The sequence below is a fragment of the Cibotium barometz genome, chromosome 1, assembly GCF_041138505.1.
Source record: "Cibotium barometz isolate CiBa-2024 chromosome 1, ASM4113850v1, whole genome shotgun sequence".
NCBI classification, from domain to species: Eukaryota; Viridiplantae; Streptophyta; class Polypodiopsida; order Cyatheales; family Cibotiaceae; genus Cibotium; species Cibotium barometz.
In genome coordinates this window covers 68,437,410-68,452,563 of record NC_141046.1, presented here as the reverse complement: position 1 = coordinate 68,452,563, position 15,154 = coordinate 68,437,410, and the positions used below count along the sequence as shown (strand labels likewise).

Sequence of the window (15,154 nt, the reverse complement as noted above, 5' to 3'; positions counted from 1 at the left end):
AGTTGGGTAGACCTAACTATGTGCAACTACTCCGAGCAAAGGAACTCTAAACAAGGTATTTTTTCTTCCGACCTTATGTAGCATGACCTATTTTTACAAGTGCACAATTTTTTACATGCATGTGTGAAGGTCCTATAGAATCTTCAACACAATAATTATTAGTGGACGTCTAAGATGATGCAATGATTCTTCACTCATAGGTGTATAAAGCTTGGCCTCCCTAAGAGAGATCATGAGTCATTAGGGAGTGATATCTACAAGTCAATTCCAAATAAAGTTTCACTTGAATAATAAGAGATGGTTTCTCATCAACCTTTTTTACACGTATGTGTGTGTGCATAAGTCGAGCAAGTATAGTTTGCAACACACCATATGACATCATACTTTAAAAATATAAATCTACATATATCATACTTTAAAGATATAAATCTACATGTATATATATATATATATATATAATTAAGCTACCTTTTTTGGCCGTGTGTGCGGGTACATAAGTCAAGCAAGTATAATCTATAACATGTCATATGACATCATAGTTTAAAATATTATATATATATATATATATATATATATATATATATATATATATATATATATATATCAGGCTACCTCATACACGATTGTTGCAACACAATGTGTTTTGTAGTGTCGCTTAGAAGAGACACTAGTGTTTGCCATGGATTATCTGCATCGTTTCTTGTGCTAAACTTTACCTATGCAAGATCTCATAGTAATATTCACCTAAGGGTAGCACCTCGCTTGCATCCATCCCAATAGAAATTAATGATTAGGACTAACTAGTATGAGTTGTTGGGTTACCCAATTGTTATCCATGGCAAGGTGAATTATCAAAGTCTTCTACATGCTTTGAGTAAAATTTCATGGATATGTGGATTGTTGCAAGATTAGGGTGTCCAGTTTTGTCCATTATGCTGGACTGGGACAATATGCTTGGAGAGAAACTTTTGGGAGGCAAGGTACTTCAAATGAGATCAAGAAACTAATAGAAAATACACATGCATTAAAATTAGCCCAATATAATTTAAATTAATACAAAATAGTCTAATTAATCAAAATTAATCAAAAATATGATGAAAAGATTAAAAATGATATTTTCATACTTAGAGTGATCCAATTTTTTTATTCCATAGATGCACCATTACATGTATACTAGTCCCTATAGGTTGTAGATGATTTACATCATAAATGTAATTTTACTAATTAGATTATTAATATTTGCAGGCCTTCTAATAGCTTGGAAGAAATTTGGAAAAGAGATCATTAAAAATCCAACCATTGGATTTGCAATTTTGACTAACTACCACATTCTACTAATGTCTCACTATCACTCTTTTGATCTACAAGATTGAGCATTTTAAGTGGTAGCTATCACGGGTACAGAAAGTGGCGTATATTATAACACTTTAAAGACCTGGAAATATTTAAAGAAAATAGGCAAATAACGTAAAATTTTATCAAAAAATCAAGTTAAGCTCTATATTACGTGAAGATTTAAGGTACAAAGTAGGAATCATATATGAGTTTATATGTTAAAGATATTAACATTTTATGGAATACGTCCAAATTTGGGACGACAGGGTGTATACATTGACTTTATACCTAAGGAAATGAGGACTTTTGACTATCTAATACTTAATCAGATTATGCAACTATATTCCTAACTTTTCATGTGATGTTCCAACAAAAGAACTTGAAAGGAAATTCTTTCGTTAGCTAGGAGAGATTAGACACTAAAGATAAACAAATGCCTGTTTTTTTACTATTTACAGTGGACAAAACTGGGCACCCATCCTGCAACCACCCATGTGTTGATAGGTTGTCTCAAAGCCTGCCTAAAATAATTTGGCAACATAAAGCAAAGATGTGTTTGTGCATTATTAACTACTAGTACTCAACCCGCACATTAGGAATGGAAGCCGGAATACAAAGAGTCAATTGAAGGGACTTTTCTCTCTTATTTTTTAGAAATCCATGATTTCTCTTTTCTCTCCTCTCCTTGTGCCTTGGTTGTCCATAGTTAATATGTAATAGATTTTCTTGTCTAACGAGTGTAGTTTATGGCAAGTATCCATGTGCAATCTCATGCAAGAAGTGCTGTAAGCTTGAAAAAAGTTATACCATATCCATGAGTGTTTCCGAACTCGTGGCCAATGTTGCATCCATAGCACTTCCAGTGTGTACAAAATTATGCATGCTCTAAGAGTACTATATGAATGTTAAGCCATCAGAAACTATTTTCTGAAGGCGTCGCGACTAGTACCGGCCGTTGAGTAATGTTGCTGTCTTCACAGCACCGTGTGTGTCAGATACATAGATTGAACTTTGCAAATGCGGTGGGGATCGAGTTGAAAATTAGTGATCGTGTTTGCTATGGAAATAATTGTAGATAGAGTGGGACCATGGACAATATCTTTCACATTTATAAAATTAGCCCCACCGATGTAACTCAAAGTAATAAAAAATACGAAAGTCATTTGTATGGTCTCAATATACATATACTTGCCTAAGAAATATACTATATATGATTTTATGGTATGCAGGGCATCTCTATCTCTATATATCTTATAAGGCTAACACCCCCCTCCACTTGGTAACCTTTTTAGACCTATTTTCTTTTCTAGGTATTCCAGGTGACAAAGACAGTAAATAATACATGTCTTAGGCCGGGGTAGAGAGCCGTTAGCAAGGTTTGAATGCCGTCTTCTTCTTCCCGCACACCTCCCCACGTCTTCTTCTTCTCGCCACTTTCGAACCCTTGGCCCTCCCTATCATTCGGATGCCATAGCCATTAGCCATCGTGGTCTTCATAAATCTTTTTCTTTCCTACACACCTCCCCACCTTCGCACAGAGCTCCAATCCGTGGCCCTTCCTCTCATTCGAACGCCATAGCCATTAGCCATCGTGGTCTTCATAAATCTTTTTCTCCCCGCACACCTCCCCACCTTCCCACAGAGCTCAACAACGTTGCAACTCTTTCTGAAGTCCGATGGACAAAAGCTTTCCGTTGCTCTACTATAGTCTGCCCACAACCCTATGGCTCAGGCTAGCGAGCAGCAACAACAGTGGCCCCCGATGCAGCAGCAGTTCGCCCCCAACAACAGCAGTACGTGCCGCCCAACTAACTAATCGGCTGCCCAAACAAGGTGGGCTGTGGGAAGAAAATATGTTGTCATGATGGCTTCTAGAAGGTCATTCGGGTTGCCTATTCTTGGGCTGCCGGATGAAGCTCTTTTTTCGTTGCTCTAGTGGTATCATCATTGCATTCCGTTGCTCTACCGCAATCTGCCCGCAGCCCTATGGCTCAAGCTCGCGCGCGAGCTACAGTAGCAGGCGGGCCCCGATGCAATAGCTGTTCGCCCCCCAGCCATAGTAGCAGCATTACGTGCCACCCAACTATCTAATCAACTAGTACCCAAACGAAGTGGGCTGTCGGAAGAAACTCTGTTGTCATGATGGCTTCCGGAGGGTCATCTATCGTGATTCGGGTTGCCTGCTCCTGGGCTGCCGGACGAAGCTCTTTTTCCGCTGCTCCAGTGCTAGCATCATTGCATGTTTGAGAACTGGACGAAATCAGTGCCGGTGGTTCTTCCGATGGCAAAGCGTATGGGAACTCGGTTGAATTTTCGTTCGGATCTTGAGTCCACAACAGAGAGCCCATGATCAGTAGCACATTGTGGTGTTGGCGCGGCCTGATTGATGCCGCGTTAATCTCCTTGCTTCTCCACCTCCTTTCATGGCCTCTAATTCCACTTGCATTAGCTCTAATCTCACCGGCATTACTTTCTCAGACTTTTATTATCGTGCGGTTTCCACGAAAAAATGCTTTGCGGTTGTTACTTGGATGATTCAATTTAAGCTTGAATTTACTTCGATGATTCAAATTTGTTTGTTAAGTTTGTAGTTTTTTTATTTCAAATTTTGTTTGATGATTCACTGGGCATGCGGACCTCTCTCCAGTTATAATGTGCATGCGGACCTCTCTCCAGTGGATTCCAGCTCAGGGAAAGGTGCGAAACCACACTATGTGTACTCTGAAAGGTGGCAGAGTTTCGTGACTGCAAATTATCTTTCTCTCACGAGTCTTACGGTTCACTTCTTTGAGTTCGCACTTCAGTACATGCACGTTGATCTGAAGGCAATGTTGCAAATGACGTCAAAGGTATGAAAGTTGAGTGATTCTTGCATCTTTTTGCTTTTGCAACTCATTGACAAATGTTCAGATGTGATTTTGCTTAGAGCCTTAAAAAATAATTAGTTCTTTGTGTCTGCACCTTAGATTTGAATGGCTAATGAATCGTGCACATGGACACATATTGTGCTCTACAATGCTTTCACATGGATATGTATGCAGGTGCTATGCTCATGGATATGTATGTAGGTGAAGTGCTCTAATGTACAGTATGCCAAGTGCAATTCTCCTGAAATGTGCTCATGTATGTATAAAAGGGACTTTTGGGATATGTTAAGATGGATATGTATGCCAAATTTAATTCTCTTGCAATAGCTTGAGTTCCACTAATTGCAATATATGCCTAGCATGGCTACTGAAACACTCCAAACTTTCAATTCATATGTATGCCAAGTGTGGCGCACTTTGAAAAAGAATAACAAGAGCCTCGGGAACTCCCTTCTCAAGACGTCTCTAGGAGTGCATTTACTGTAGCTTATGCATAAGAGGACCAAGGTGGACATGTAGGCAAGGGTTGATGGGGGATGATATTGTGCTCTGCAATGATTTCACATGGATATGTATGCAAGTGCTAGATAGGGGTCGGTGCAAAATTGTAGTTATGGCTAACAAATCACCACAAAAAAAGCATGGAACTATTTTGAATTGATGCATTTTATTGGGCCTCTCTATGAATGCAATGACCTTCACTGGCATGTTGAAAATTTGTTGCAGCATAGGAGTAAGTAAATGACAAGGTGAAAATAGTTATGATGTGCATGTATGTATGATGTATTGCCTGCAAGCAGTGATACACGAGCAGCCGTGGCTTGCTTTCTGTTTGTGAGAGCAGCTGTGCGGAGGCGGGAAGTCACGACCGCCGGATCTTCGTGGGAGGGGACGAGCATCGGCGCTTCGACTACAACTACAGCACTTGGGCAGACAAAACTTAGCCCTTCTTCGTTGGTGATACACTTGGTAAAAGCCTACACCTTCCTTGAGTTATCATCCATCCCTCTTTGGTGGATGAAGCTGGCTGTGCCTGGCGATGTCCTACCGGACGAAACATTGGGAACTTGAAGGGGCTGCTGGTACGAACGCCCCGTAACCTCTCTGGCTGGAAGGCCAGTCAGTTGGACCCCCATATGTCCTCCATGCGCCCCATAGCATAACGGTGGTAGGTCACTTGGGTGCTCGCACACACTTTGCCTGGGCAAGGACATGGCCAGGCAGCTGGTCTCATCCAACGATTCACATTCTCCGTGCAAGAAGAAGGTTTCACACCCCACTATAGCCTCTCCTTCACCTTGAAAATGTAAAATGGGCTCCCTGTCCACGTTCACCCTCGCCACCCATCTTGCTTATGTGTTAACCCACGTCTTATTTTCATTGGGCAGAGCTTTAAGGAGCGCTCTCTTTAGTGTCAACAGAGGGGTTGCAGTGCTGTTTGCAGGCTCGAATTTTGAGGAGTTCAATATATTCCCTTCCAAATCTTATCTTCGAGGCAGCTCATTAAAGCCAGGTAATTCTGCATTAGTGACTACTTATCATAATCATTTAAAGAAGCTTGAAGAAGAGCAACAAGCCTCACTCTCTGTGGAGGACCTAATTTTTTTGCAGGTGGTGGTGGTTGTCTTGAAGCAGCGTGAACGGGCAAGAAGGGGAGGTGTCTTACGTTGCATAGCACAAAATAATGGAAGAAATGTTGTAAACAAGGAAAGAAGAGGCGGCATTGTGTGGCGAAGCTTAGAAAGTAGGAGGCGGAATCGTGGGCAACGAGTTTTGGTTTTTTATTTTTTATTTTTTATTTAACCTTAGTAATAAAGTAACTAATGTGTTTTTTTATGGGGAAGAGAGAGAGAGAGAGAGAATATTGTAAGGCGGTATTTTTTAATTTATTATTTTTTATGCTTTTGTTAGTAACTAATGTTTTTTTCTTTTGGAAACTGGAGGCTAGCTGCAAAAATGGGGAAGAGAGAGAGAGAGAGAGAGAGAGAGAGAGAGAGGGGTGGGAGAGAGAAGGAGAAGGAGAAGGAGGAGGAGTGGAGAGAGAGAACGGCAGGGAGGCAACGAATTTTTAATATATTATTATTTTTTAATGTTTTATTTAACCTTAGTAAAGTAACTAATGTCTTTTTTTGGAAGCTTTAGGGTTGCAAAAACAATGAAGAGAGAGGGAGAGTGAGAGGGTGGGAGAGAGAGAAAGAGAGAGAAAGAGGAGGGGGGAGAGAGAGAACGGCAAGGTGGTAATTTTTGTTTAACCTATTTAAGTGTCCTGACCAAACACATGGTACGAAATTGTGGCGAGGGCTAGACACGATCCTTCTAAATGTCTAATGTTTATTTCTTCTACTCAGTAGTAGACATGTTTTAGCCACTTTTAATTACATGCATTCAAATTTAGCTAAATTTTTGGAAAGTTTGTGGCATCATTTCAGTAGTTGACTAGGGAAAATAAGTGTGCTTAAAACTACATGTAATGTGTATGCATGCCAAGTGTGGCACTATTTACAGGTTGTTTAAATTAGTTCACTGAATTTAATAAATGCTAAGTAGTAGGACTAAATGTGTTTGTGTGTGAGAGAGAGATATACATATATTATATATATATATCGGTGATGCAAGTGTTTTTGTGTGTTTTGTGCATGCAAGAATGCCTCCTTGGGCTAACCTTTATAGTGGTGTGCCTTACTCTACTTGTCGGAGACGGGACACGCTACTAGGCAGCTCCTATAGCCTACCTGAGGGGTCAGACTATTGCCGTCATAGCCTGATTGTCATAGGAGGTGTCAGACTGTAGTAGTAGCAGGCGTCAGAGTGTTTCAAATTTTAAACTCTGTGCCAGCTCATTTTCTCAGAGAGAGCCATTATTACTTCGAGGCTTTTCACCACACAAACGGATGGGGGCTTTTGCTAGCTGCTTCTTGTGCTTACATGACCTAGAGCAAGCGTGGACTACCCGGAGCACCCTCACACACCTCACACTTCTCAATCTGCCTGTGGAGGGAGTAATTATGGTGGTATGGAGGGAGCCATTATGGTGGTATGGAGAGAGAGAGAGAGAGAGAGAGAGAGAGAGAGAGAGAGAGAGAGAGAGAGAGAGGGGGGGGGGGAGCTACCCTATTCTATAGTATCTACACCTCTACAGCATGCTCTTCTCAAACCTCAGCATGGGACACGGGAGGCCCGCAGTCGCTATTCCACAAAAAATTTAGGAGTCTGGAGCTCACATGCCCGGCTTTGAATTGGAGGTAGCTTCTGGTAACCCTGGTCTTCTTCCAGCTCCCTCTCTCAGAAACAACCCCATTTCCTCTCTTTGCCAGGCAAGCAAGTACCGTGAACCTTCTCAGCTGTTTTTGCATGGCATGAATGGTCTTTGGAGCACATAGCTGATTTACCTTCCTGTAGACGTCCATCATGTTGTGCTGATTGAGTGGGAAAAAGCCTCCACTCTCCTCACATCATACAGTGCCTTGGTGAAGATTACTCCCTTCAAAATGGATTGCTCTCCCTCAATGTCTTCTTGGAGTACATGGAGGGAGGCAGCATCGCTTTCTTATCATCGTTTGCAGTATAAGCATCAAATGTCACAGTAGTGTCAGGAGAGAGAAAAAGTAAGCAATGGTTGCCTCAAGTGTAGCAGAGAGAAAAAGCAAGCAATGGTTGCCTGAATCATAGTAGAGAGTAGCAACCACGAGGTTGCATAGAGCAGAAGTGGGAGACCAGAAGTGGGTTGGTCACCAACGTTCCTATACATGTATGCACATATAATCATATGTGAATACATGTGTGTGTGTGTGTGTGTGTGTGTGTGTTCGAATCTATGTATGCATCATATATTCCTATATATATGTAGACATGTGTAGATGTGGGTGTGCATGTGCATGTGTGTGTCATATAGGGGTACATCTATGTACATTGTTGTTATGTGTGCACTGGTGCATGTGAGTGCACACTCACACCTACATTTAACCATGTGTCATACACCCACCAACTAGTAACCTAGTTATGCACACACACACTAAAATACTTCTATCTATATACATAGATACGTAATATATATGCATGTATATAAGATAGAAAGTGTATGTGTGTGTGTGTGTGTGTGTGTGTGTGTGTTGGTATATATATAATAAACTCATAAATATTCATATATATACGTACATACACACACACATACACATATATAATAAACTCATAAATATAATAATGTATACATACATGTATGTGTGTGAACAATATCTATGGATATCATGGGTGCTCACATACATAAATTGTGTGTGTGTGTGTGTGCTACATGTCGTAGATGAGTAAGCCCACTTTATATTCAAAAGAGGAAAGGAAGGGTGACTATACACATATTTCTTGTGCCTGTAACTACATGCAAAGATGCTTCCTTGAAAAAGTTATCTTTTTTAATGGTGTGTCTAGCTCCTACCTGTCTCGGAGACGGGTCGCGACACTAGTACTATACAATTTATGATAGCATATATCTATTTGTTCCAAAGTAGCCCACATATAAGATCAAAAATATACCATGTAATATATATATTGAATAATAATTGATGAATATATTTATGTATCATGATAATTTATCGCATCTTGTTGGTGAATCCAAGAGGCATGAAGTTTATAAAAGGGACAAAACTCTACAATTGGGGAAACGGGGAGCACAAGGGCCCTCAATTTTGGGTGTGTCCCTTATGTCTGTGTATTTGCTAATATATGGAGGTATGTGGTGAACTATTTGTTTTAGGCCATCACCAGAGTAGTGTTTTCTAGCATTAAAAAAGTATATGCTATTTATGAAGACCAAGGAAGATGGCCTCAAGTCATAGTGGCATTTTGGAATTAGTAAGCTTGTTCACTTTACTTGTGCTATAACGTTAGAAATAGAGCTTCTACCACGGTGTTAGTTGAACAAGTATAATCTAGAACACGTTGTATGACATCATATTTTTTAAAAACAAATAAAACATTAATCAAGTTACCTCATACACAACACAACATGTTTTCTCTATGGGTTACCCACTCGTACAGTCGAGATAAATCATCAGAGGACTTACGCAAGATCTCAAAGCTTCCAAAAGATTTGAGCAATAGTCACGTTAAGGGTAGCACCTCATCTGCATCCATTCAGCATAAATTATTAGGACCATAATGAGTTGCTGGATATGCAAGCTTCTTAAGCGCAAGCCAGTTGTTATCCATGTCAAGGTGGATTATCAAAGTGTTTTACATGCTTTGAGTAGAAAAATCATGGACATATGTTAATAGGAACTTGCCCCATACAATTGTAAACATATGCAAAAAAAGTATAGCATAGATGTATTTGTACAGTATAATTCAAACTTTTGTTTAACTGAAAATGGGTGCCAAACATTTTTTCGGTATTAATTTGTTATGTAACAATAGAACCTTAGGTTAATTATTGGGTCCAAAAGATTTATAAGTGCAAAAGTACACGTTTTTTAAAACGTTATCTTTGAAGTCGATATGTGTTTGAGAGATTTTTTTTTTTGAATTATCTCGACTGTACGAGTGTTCAAGCACTGCGTCAAGATTCTCTAGAGACTTTTGATTAAGATGGTTGGTAAGGTTATATAAGGAGAGCGAGAAATAGCTTGTCTGGAGGCCTCTACCTCCATGAGAGAGAGAGAGAGAGAGAGAGAGAGAGAGAGAGAGAGAGAGAGAGAGAGAGAGAGAGAGAGCATAAGAGGCTTCCTCCTCTGATGATTTAGAAAGAAAAAATTGTACATTTTTAGTTTTTTGATAACGTTGATAAGAGAGAGAGAGACAAAGAGATGACGTGCTTTTTAAACTCCGAATTTATAATACGAAGAGAGAGATAAAGAAGCATATATGTTTTTTAAACTTCAATGGAGACATAGTGAGATAAAGAAGCAATGCAAACAAAAATTCGATGCTTATAATTAATTAGATCACTAAGGTTCAACCTTACATTTCTAACGTTGAACCTTAGACCATATTAATTAATTAGTACCCACTTGTGAGCACTAATTAATAAATGTAGGTCTAGCCTGAATATGTATTGAGAGTATGTATTCATGTGTAATCTTATACAAAAAGAAATGCAGGCTTGATTAACCATATCAAGGTCTTTAGGCTTATTTTCTCTTTGTGTAATTAGAATCATTTTTTGGTTTGTATTGGCGCTTAGATTTAAGCAATTGCAAAAAATTAGTAGAAAGGAAAATATTCTTAACTCATCTCTCAATGCTTACAACATAGCACTTAAGAACTTAAGAACGCTCACTTCCACTACTGAGTTGGGCCGAAAGTTTGCGTAAATGACACGTGCTTCATTCGCGGAAGACATCGGGCGGTGCAAGATACCCATCCTACACATCTTTAGGTATCCCTTAATACAAAATTATGTTATAAAATCAACCCGCAACACGTAGCCCCCAAACGCACGAGTATGTAAAATATTCGATTTAAAAAAAACTACGGTGCTTCGTATTTTGTAAGATAAAAATTGAAACTAAATTAACCAAAATAAAAATATATAGCGCTCATAAAAACATTGCAAAAGAAAAACACTTATTGTACTACGAGAGTAGGTTGTCATGTAACAATAGCTCAACTTTTTTTGCAAAGACTAGCACGCAACCACTTTGCATCCTACTTTTAAATTGTATGAAATGTATTCCCCTTGCAAATTTGACATTTGAATCTTAATTTGATATTTATTTTGTCAAACAATTATGTTCTACTAGTCTTGTTTTTAATAATGTGTGAACTTATTGTTATATTTGGTTTTTATATATATATATATATTTATTTATTTATTTATTTTGATATATAACAATCTTAATTTGATATTTATTTTGTCAAACAATTATGTTCTACTAGTCTTGTTTTTAATAATGTGTGAACTTATTGTTATATTTGGTTTATATATATATATATATATATATATATAATACTTTTCTCAAAATAGATAAATTTTTAGTATGGTCACTTATAATATCTAATTTTACTCACTGGCCTCTTCCTAGCTTCATAGCCCTCACACTTTCACGTCCTTCAAAGCCACACCATCCACTATGGACACATGTCACGCATTTGATGAGTTCATCGCTAGGACCAATTATGGGATGACATACCCAATGAACTATTCCAGATCTTTGGATTATGCTTAGGATTGACTAAGAGAAATAGGGATGTAGCTGGCCTAATTGAATTCATAGCCACACATGCTAGCCCACAAGTTGTTCATTTTAATGATTCTGGAAAGGGATGGGTTCCATTTGACTTCCTAATTCATCTTTATGGAATGATGTCACCTTTGAAAAGCGCTTAGGTATTTTATCAAAGCATTTTGACTTAGGTATTGTGCGATGGAGAGCCGGTTCTTAGAAGCCAAAGGGATTAAGGATGTGGGGGTTAAGTTTCTCTTGTGGGAAGCAAGCTTCATCCTATTTCTACAAAAGATAGAAGTTGAGTACCACATCGAAAGCACAACAACATCAAGTGCTAAAACCTTACCAATGCCTGCATCCAATCCAATGAATGTGTTTAAACCAGACGATGTAGAAGAGGCCTTGCTACCATTTGTTGGCATGGAGCCCCAGCCGCTAAAGGTCCAACAACCTTCAAAACACGAGGAAAGCAAATGATCAATCAACCACCTCCTTGAAACCCTTATCAAGGTAGATGATGAAAGATTGGTAATAAATTTAGGTCATACTTAATACTTGTTCATATGGTTATTCTAAATTTTCCTATCATATGTCATTTTGATTTATATGGTGTATATATATGCAAGGAGCGATTGAGATTGGTGAATTTAGAGGACGAGGAGGAGGAAGAAGGAATACATTTGAAAGAGATGCTTTCCTTGTGCACTAATAGGGCTTCTTTCTCCCTTGGTGATCACCATATTCCATGCAAAGATGATGCCAAATAGTACAAAGTTAGCTCTTGAAGTCCAAGGCTTTATCTCGCATCTTGGCGATGCTGCGGGTTAGAAACAGGGTTGCACATACACACAGAATGGAGAAGCTCATGGGAGCACACAATGAGATAATAGATAGATAATGAATATGTACTACACAAAGATGATAAATATATCCCAAGATGGGTGTATACTAGCATGGGGAAAAAACCTCTTAAAGCGGGAAAAAGTGCCCTGGCTGGTCCTAGTGTATTTACATACGTCACTACAAAATATAGCTACAAATCCCCCTTGGGAGTGATGATGTGAACAAGGGGTAAGATAGCACTAAAAGTACAGAGATGTGTCAGAAGGCCCTTTGGATTGTGAGAGGGAGCCCAGACTAATCCCCAAAGAGACTTAATTAAGTTCAAAGCTTTGCAAAAAGCTTCAAACTTCTCTCGTGAGAGAGCCTTCGTGAATAAATTTGCCATGTTGTCAAGTGTTGGCATATAAGCCAAGCTGATTATCCCTACGAAGCATCTCTCCCTAACATAATGATAATGCACCTCATTGTGCATTGTGCAAGCATGAAAAACTGGATTCCTAGCACAATGATAATGCACCTCAATGTGCTTTGTGCAAGCACGAAAAGTTGGATTTCTCACAACTTCCAAAGCGCTCTAACAATCAGTAAAGATGGTAGTGGCTAATGACTCAATAAGGCGTTTGATCCAAACACACTCAACTGTAGTAGCTATAAACATTGCCCTATACTCAACTTCATAGTTAGAAGTGGCCACAGTGGGTTGCTTCTTGATATACATGAATCACCAAGATGAAAGTAAAAACCACTTGTGAAGACTCATGTCTCATAATATCCAACCCAGACTGAGTCTATAAATGCATGCAACTATGATTTATCTCCCTTGGAATAAAACAACCCAAAGTGCTTGGTGCTCTTTAGGTAACAAAACACTCGTTTGATAGACTGTCAATGCTTTATGCTTGGGCTATGCATAAATTTGCTCAATACTAAGACCCCATACTGAATGTCAATTATAGTGTTACATAAGAAGATAAGGCATCCAACAGCTTCTTGATACAGGCCAGCATCAAAAGGGTCACTTGTATCTTCAAGACTAAGTCACAAACTAGGTTTCATAGGTGTAGCAACAGGTTTGCAGTCTCCAAGATTGAACCTCTTCAACAATGCCTCTATGTATTGTGTCTACAACATAATGATGCCATCATTATGTTGCCTAAACTCAATGCCCAAATAATAGTGCAACAGGCCAAGATCTGACATTTCAAAAGACCTCTCTAAATCAACTATAAAAGCTAAAATATGATCATCAAGGCCTATGAGTAGTATGTCATCAATGTATAGCATGATGACCAAAAATTCATCTTCAATTCTCTTAATGTAGAGGGTACTGTCAATAGGATTAATGCCAAAACCTTGTACAACCAAGTATGCATGTTATCTTCTCATACCATGCTCTAGGAGCTTGCTTAAGACCATAGACTACTTAATATCTTAGTCGTTTTTTTCTTAATTATGACCACTGCAAATACACTAGAATGCCATTTTTTTCGAGCATGTTATGTCAGTTTTGATATCCAATTAGCGTACATTCCAATCTTTATGTGCTGCAAATGTAATGATACTCTGCATGGTATTCAAACAACATGTGGGGTAAAAGGTCTCACCATAGTTAGTGCCTTTTTTCTGTGCGTAACCCTTTGTAACAAGCCTTTCCTTGAATCTCTTGACACTACCGTCAACTTTACGTTTAAGCTTGTAAACCCATTTCATGCCAATGGTCCTGCCACATGAGGTAAATCAGACAACTCCCAAGTACCGTTTTTTAGTAAAGCATTACATAGCACTCATCCATTATTCTGATTCCTTTGCTCTATCAAAGGAGACAAGTTCCTCTTTATTACATAAATTGGCAATAAGAGCATAATCTCTATCAATATGAGATGCATTTTGAGAACCTATACGTGTTCTGCTAGGCAAAGGAGTGGCCAATCTACTATCACGTAGTGTTTGCACCAACCATTTTGGCATAATTTTGGACTCCTCAACTTTCCTTCTTTCTTCATCAACTACATCATCCACATTTGCCTTATCAATAGATTGATCTGTGGGCTGAAAAACATGCTGATTTTGAGCCTGTGGATTAATTTTCAACATTTCTTTGAGTACTCAAATGCTCTGATACCAAATGTTCTACATCAACTGAACAATTGAAGGAAGGTGTCGAATATATCCTGTAAACATACATTTTGCTATATTTTACACGAAAGCAAGAGCTGAATTGTATCTTCCACAAATACAACATATCTATTTACAAGAATCTGCTTAGTAGTAGGATGATAGAGACAATAACCTTTACTTTCTGAGCTATACTCCACATTTAATAGCCTTATCATCAAGCTTGGCGAATTTTCTCTGACACAAGTACATAAGCAAGACAACCAAAAAATGTGTAAGTGAGCCACGGAGGGCTTTCTACCATTCCAAGCTTCAAAAGGTGTAATTATATGTAAAGTCTTTATAGGACACCTGTTCAAAACATATGTTGCATACACATGACTACTTCTAGTTAAAAACTATGAGGTAACTCCTGACTTTTGACCATATAACGTGCCATCTCCTTGAGAGACCTGTTTTCGCATTCAACTACACCATTTTGTTAAGGTATATAGGACATAGTACATTGGTGTTTTATCCCATGATCAGCCATGTATGCATGAAACCCCTTAGACATATACTTCCCCCCTCGATCAGTACGTAGGGAACCAATCTTACATGGAGAAACATTTTCAGCCGCCGTAGCAGCAAAATGCTTAAAGCACAAAAAAACCTCTGATTTCTGTTTCAATGGATATACCCAAGTATGTCTGGAATAATCATCAATAAATGTGACAAAAAAGAGGTATCCCCCAATAGATAGTGTCCTCATAGGACCACATACATCATTGTGTATAAGCTGTAATTTTTGGATAGCTCTAGTTGAACCATTTTCTGGATAGCTCTAGTTGAAGCATC

General features: G+C 38.8%; 1 long non-coding RNA gene across 1 annotated transcript; it reads left to right on the top strand.

The window, feature by feature from the left end:
- Positions 1–2,774: 2,774 nt before the first annotated feature.
- LOC147642377 (uncharacterized) lies at positions 2,775–5,995 on the top strand. Its single transcript, XR_015262698.1, has 3 exons — positions 2,775–5,171; positions 5,591–5,715; positions 5,814–5,995. It is a non-coding gene; the product is annotated as an uncharacterized LOC147642377 (long non-coding RNA).
- The last annotated feature ends 9,159 nt before the right edge of the window (positions 5,996–15,154 follow it).